Raw genomic sequence first — 6,000 nt, forward strand, 5'->3', positions numbered from 1 at the left:
TATATATATATATATATATATATCATTGCGAATTTGCGCCCCCTGGCGTGCGGACGGCCGCGTCACTCGAATCGCGACCGCGTCGCCCACTGGACGGACAATTCAGTCGTGACCCTCTGGGAACTATCGCCCGGAGCCAGTCACGGGTGGGCCTTTCGACCTCACCACCATCGTGCCAATCGGCCACCCGCGTAGGATAGCGTTGTTCGCCAAACTGGACCTACCAAAGTACCCACGCAGATGGTAAACCGGGCGATCGTACCTCGCCGCAGGTCGACTCGAGACACGAGCCACTTGGGCGGCTCCTTCCGTACTATCGGGATAACCGAGTGGTGTTATCGTCGACCTCGACGATTCAGATTATTTACCGGGCGTTTTGCACCCACTACGAACCCTTTACGTGAAGTAGGATGGAGGGTCAATAAAGAAAAGACGAAGCAAAACGGGAAAACAGTTCACACAAAGCACATTTATTTCCCGGCACACGGAAAGCACACATATACAGCCAAACAGTCAAAACGCACATACAGCAACCAAAACAAAAGCAACAACGACGCAGAGTTACTTCCGACTGCGTGTACACACAGCAACACTTATACAGTTCTACTTTACAGACGGCGCCAATACACATTTACTCAAAAGCAAAGAAAAGAAGCCACCCTCAAAGACAAGGGGGCAGACAGGCCTGTAGGCCAATTGTGCGCGTGACCTGGAGGAGTGGCCAGGCTCGCGAGACTGGGGGGGGGGAGGTCCTACCCGAGTCCTCGTGACGCGTTGGCGGACGAGCAGCAGATGTGGCCACGTTGCTGTGCCCCGACTCCGTGCTCCTTGGCGGGTTTCGTTTGCACGATGTTTGGAGTGGGGTGGGAACGGGGCTCCCTTTTTCCTCTATCTCAGTGCGGGGGAAAGGGGGAATTGTTGATGCCCTGGGGGAGGAGAATGGCCGGTTGGCTTGGGTCCCTCGACGAGCAATCCCAAACCACGGCCTCGTTCCCGACCGCCATCCTTCTCGCCTCAGACCCGAGCTCCTTTTCCTCTTCCCGCAACTCTTCTCAGCCGACTTCAGAACCCAACTCGAAGACACACCGGTCACTTCACCACCGACTCGACTGACTCTCCACCCGACTCGAATGACTCTCCACCCGACTCGACTCACTCTCCACCTGACTCGACTCACTCTCCACCCGACTCGACTCGCTCTCCACCCGACTCGACTGAATTCATTCGCCTTGCGCTCGCCTTCTTATTGGCCGGCAGGAGCAGCTAATATGCAAATATCCGGATCAGGATGACCTCGGGGGCGGAGGAAAGGGGGCGTGAATCTCCCCTGATCCTAGAATTTGCATTTCTCGATTTCACACAGACGTGCCTCGAGACGGGGTCAAGCCGCCCCGCGCTTGGCAATTGGACGGAGCAAAAGTGGGCGTGTAGCGTTCCTGATCCGAATTTTCCCTCAGAAAGGCCGCTATTTGCGCTCGCGGCTCGGTGCGTTCGGCACGAATCGCCGAATGGGTCCGAGACAGCCTGACGCTCAGTGTTCACAGGTGGTGCTTGAATGGCCGCAGAAGGAGAGAGATGAAGGTGGTGGAGGGTTTTCGGTGGTGGTTTGATGGTTATGGTGCCGTTTGGGAATGGCGGTGATGCAATGATGTGGGAGCGAGTTGTGAAGGTAAAGGTTGTGGCTGTTGGCGTTGTTGTTGTTGTCCGAGGGTTGGAGCGTGGTTGCAGTTGGTGACGATGGCTGGCGTGGTAGTTGTTGTGTGATGGCGGTTGAGACGTGGTTGGTTCAAAATAAAGATAGAACAGAAAAACGCCTAACTCAAAGGATCGCAGCCCGAATGATTCACAAAAATTCCCTCTATACAACGGGTTTGGGGTGAACGTTACATGAACTTAGAGATATCTCACCTTCGGGCCCTGAATGATGATTTGCGAATTTCCACAGCCGTAACAATATATATATATATATATATATATATATATATATATATATATATATATATATATATATATATATATATATATATATATATATATACATATATATATATATATATATATATATATATATATATATATATATATATATATATATATATATATTATATATATATATCTGTGTGTCTATCAATCTGTCTGTATCTATATCTCTTTGTCCATTGGTCTCTCCTTCTGTTTTGATATATCTCTCCTGAGTTTTGATACATTATTATATTTTATTTTTCAGTATAAACACCTATCTGGTTGAACCAAGCACACAAGTTAATCATCTGCAGAAATCTGACATGAAACTCAAGATATCTGCTTGGATGTCAAGACAAGGTCCAGATTGCCGGAAAAGATCATCTTTTTTACTTACAAAATCTAAAGATTTCATAAGTATATTGATGACATCCATCATCTGTTTGTGTTTGTGTGTTTGTGTGTGTGTGTTTGTGTGTTTGTTTGTAGGCATGATAACTCGAGAATGGAAGAAGCCACCAATGTCAAATTACACCACGCCATTCAGGAGGGTGATGGCTAGCGCTGATTAGATTTTGGTCAAAATCGGTCAAAGGTCAAGGTCACAGTGAGGTCAAACATTCGATTTTTGATGGTTTGGTACAGAATCATCGTAGAAACGACTGGTTTGCGTCACTACCTTCTCCAGCGACAGCTTTTATTAGACAAGGTCAGAGGTCAAGTTGACGATGTCGTAAGTACCAGTCTATGACTGCTTGTTTTTTTATTACTGAATATTTTTTATTTTCAATGTTGATTAATTATAAATGCTTTCCTTACAATTATCTGATTCTTCATTTTAAGAAGAGAATAAAGGAGATGTAAAGCATAGGTGGGGGGAGGGGGTGGGGTAGTTGCGCTCCCCCAATGACCCATCACCCCACCCCCCTCCCCTCCCTGTGTGTGTGTGTGGGGAAGGGTGAGGGGTGGGGGGGGGAGTGGTGTGTCAAAGGTTGGGGGAGCACAGGGGGATAGGGGGTGGTGCGGGGCTTGTGTGGGTGGGGTTTTGTGGGTGTGGCTTGTGTGGGCGGGGTTTATGTGGGCGGGGTTTATGTGGATAGAGCTTTTGTGGGCGGGGTTTACGTGGGCAGGGTTTATGTGGATGAGGCTTCTGTGGAAGAGGTTTATGTGGTCAGGGTTTGTGTGGGCGGGGTTTATGTGGGTGGAGCTTCTGTGGGTGGGGTTTCTGTGGGCAGGGTAGATGTGGATGAGGCTTCTGTGGATGAGGTATGTGTGGAAAGAGGGATGGGTGTATGGGTGGATGTGTGCATGTGTGGATGGTAGATGGGTGGATGGGTGGAGCTTGTGTGGATTGGTGGAGAATTTTTTTTTAATTAAACAGACATATTGTGTGTGGGGAACTCATTAACTAATCACTAATATGTGAATATGATGAATGTGGGTGGAGCTTGTGTGTAGAGCTTGTTTGGGTTTGTGTGTGGGGGGTTTGTGTGTGTGGGGTTTGTGTGGGTGGAGCTTGTGTGGGGTGGGGTTTGTGTGTGGAGCTTGTGTGGGGTTTGTGTTTGTGGGGTTTGTGTGGGTGGAGCTTGTGTGGGCGGAGTCAAAAAGGGGCGGAGTCAAAAAAATTTTTTACACTTTATCTTTGTCTTTTGTAATTCATGTGAATAAAATGAACCTAAAATTTCTTCTCCTTCTAAATCATGTACCTTCTAAGTCCAAGGAACTGTATCTATTACATCAACAATTTAAAAAGGTTCATTTGTCCATCGCTTTGTATAGCCTTTTTCAAAATGAGATTTCCACTTCTTTCTTCTTTCGATATCACCAACTTTGAACTTAGGTTTTCTGACATTCATCTCTTTTTCATATTCTAATTTTGTAAGTGTTTCTCATGGTTTCGTATTCGTTGAAGTGTGAGTCGACTCATTATACTCCTCTACAATATCCTCAATAAAAATGACCATCGTTGAGAACCGAGATGTGCGAATTTTTTATATTGTCTCTCTTTTAAAGTGTGATTAAAGCGCTCAATAACAACTGCTTTTCCATCATTAAAGGTACTGGAAATGTAATGCTGTTATCTTTTAGAAAATTAATAAATATCTTATTATAGAACTCTCTAACCTCATCAGTCAACAATTTTTTGGGTTTTCTCTGACTTTTATTAAATATCTGTTGAAAGGCTAACATAAGAGTATTACCGGTTTTGTTTTTTAAAGGGACAACCAACGCATATCTACTCCTCAAATCAATAACGGTTAAAGCATACTTATACCCCTTTTCATTATTGAGTTCAATCAAATCAGCAGACCAGATATAATCAACTTCCTTGGAATAAACCTTCCTTCTATGAAACTTTGTAAATATAGGTTTATGTAATTCATCAGCTAATTGTTCTTCATTCTTCATGACATCATTAGAACCTACATGTTTTTTGAATTTCCAAGCCCAAGTTTCAATTTAGTACTGATCATCTTCTTCACGATGAACCTATCAACTTTTTCTCACAAGGTTGGATTTTGTATCAGAGACAAATTATACAACATTTCTCTGTCGGCTTCATGCTTTTCTTCCAAAGTTGTCGGTTCCCATAATCAATATCGTGCCTCATGCACACTTCATCAACCCTATTGATGGGTTTACTTCATGCTTTTGTATTGTCTGCCTCATCAAATCTTTTATCCAAGTTTGTGCCTGGACCAGAGAAAGAATACCCTGGTAGATGTAATTCCCCTGGTATTCCAGTAGTTGTAAATTTACTTCCTGAGAAAAACTTTTGCATATCTCCTTCACGTTTGTGTTTGGAGATAAATTGACTCTTTTTTGATCCACACACCAAACATATGCCTTTTTGTATAACCCTGTTATTTTTACTTTGAAAATATGAGATATTTTTAGCATCAGATTTCTTTTTACATTTGAGACAATAACTCATTTGTTTATGAGAAAATTTCCTACAGAGTGCAAAAACCTTTTTAGTTTCCAACATGCACATTTGAATATTAATTTTTAAAACATAAATAATCCTCAGAAATGTCTTTACTCATTCCTCCATTTATTTAAGAAAAAAAAATGAAAAACTTTAATCAAAGTCAATAACACCAACATCAGCTATCTTATCCCTGAAAACGATCTTAATAGTCTTGTTTGACCTCGAAAGCATCAAAATTTAACAGTCTAATAGACTTGTCAATTCTGTGTTTTCCTCCTGGGTACGTTGAGATTTATTTATTTTCTGTAATACCCCCAATCTTTTTTTAATCTCACTGGTTTCCATATATTTATATTTATTTACTCTCTTTCTTTCCTCCCTCTTCTCTCTTTCCTCCCTCTCTCTTCTCTCTTTATTCCTTCTCTCACTTCTCCCTCTCCTCCTTCTCTCTCTTCTCCTTTTCCTCCTCTCTCTTCTCCTTTGTTTTCTCAGTTTCTTCAACTCCTTCATCCTACCTGACTATCCTTGAATCACTTACACCCCATAGAATATCATACATATATTCATCAGGATTTCTAGTTATTCCTGTATCCAAAATAATTTCTTTTACAACAGAAAACCAAGCAAATTTCTTCTGAATTTCTAAAAGAGCCTTGCGTTTTCTTAACTTTATAATTTTCTCATTACTTCACATTTGAATTAAATCCAAAGTTGTCGGTTTATCAACATCAGCATAATGCCAATCTTTTATTGAAAATATCTCATTATTATGTTGCAGAACATATTTATTAAAATACCCAATACCTTTTTTTGAAGATATGCTTGGACACAGAAATGATAATTTTCTTTAACCCTTCTTGCTGTCATTTATGTATTAGAAATATATGATAGAATAATATTATGACACGAAACACCTCCCCATCTTCCCATAGTTAAATCATTTTGTATTTCCTTACTTATGAAAAAAAATCCTGTTTTTTCTGTTTTCGTGATATAAACTAGGGCAAAACCATTATTATATTTACCCTTATTAAATTCTTTTATTTGTTGTTTACTAATCGTGCTTCCACTAAGCTCATTCACAGCACCAAGTGGATAATATTCTT

This window comes from Eptatretus burgeri, chromosome 1, assembly GCF_056783735.1.
Source record: "Eptatretus burgeri isolate ZD-2024b chromosome 1, Ebu_testis_v1, whole genome shotgun sequence".
NCBI lineage: Eukaryota > Metazoa > Chordata > Myxini > Myxiniformes > Myxinidae > Eptatretus > Eptatretus burgeri.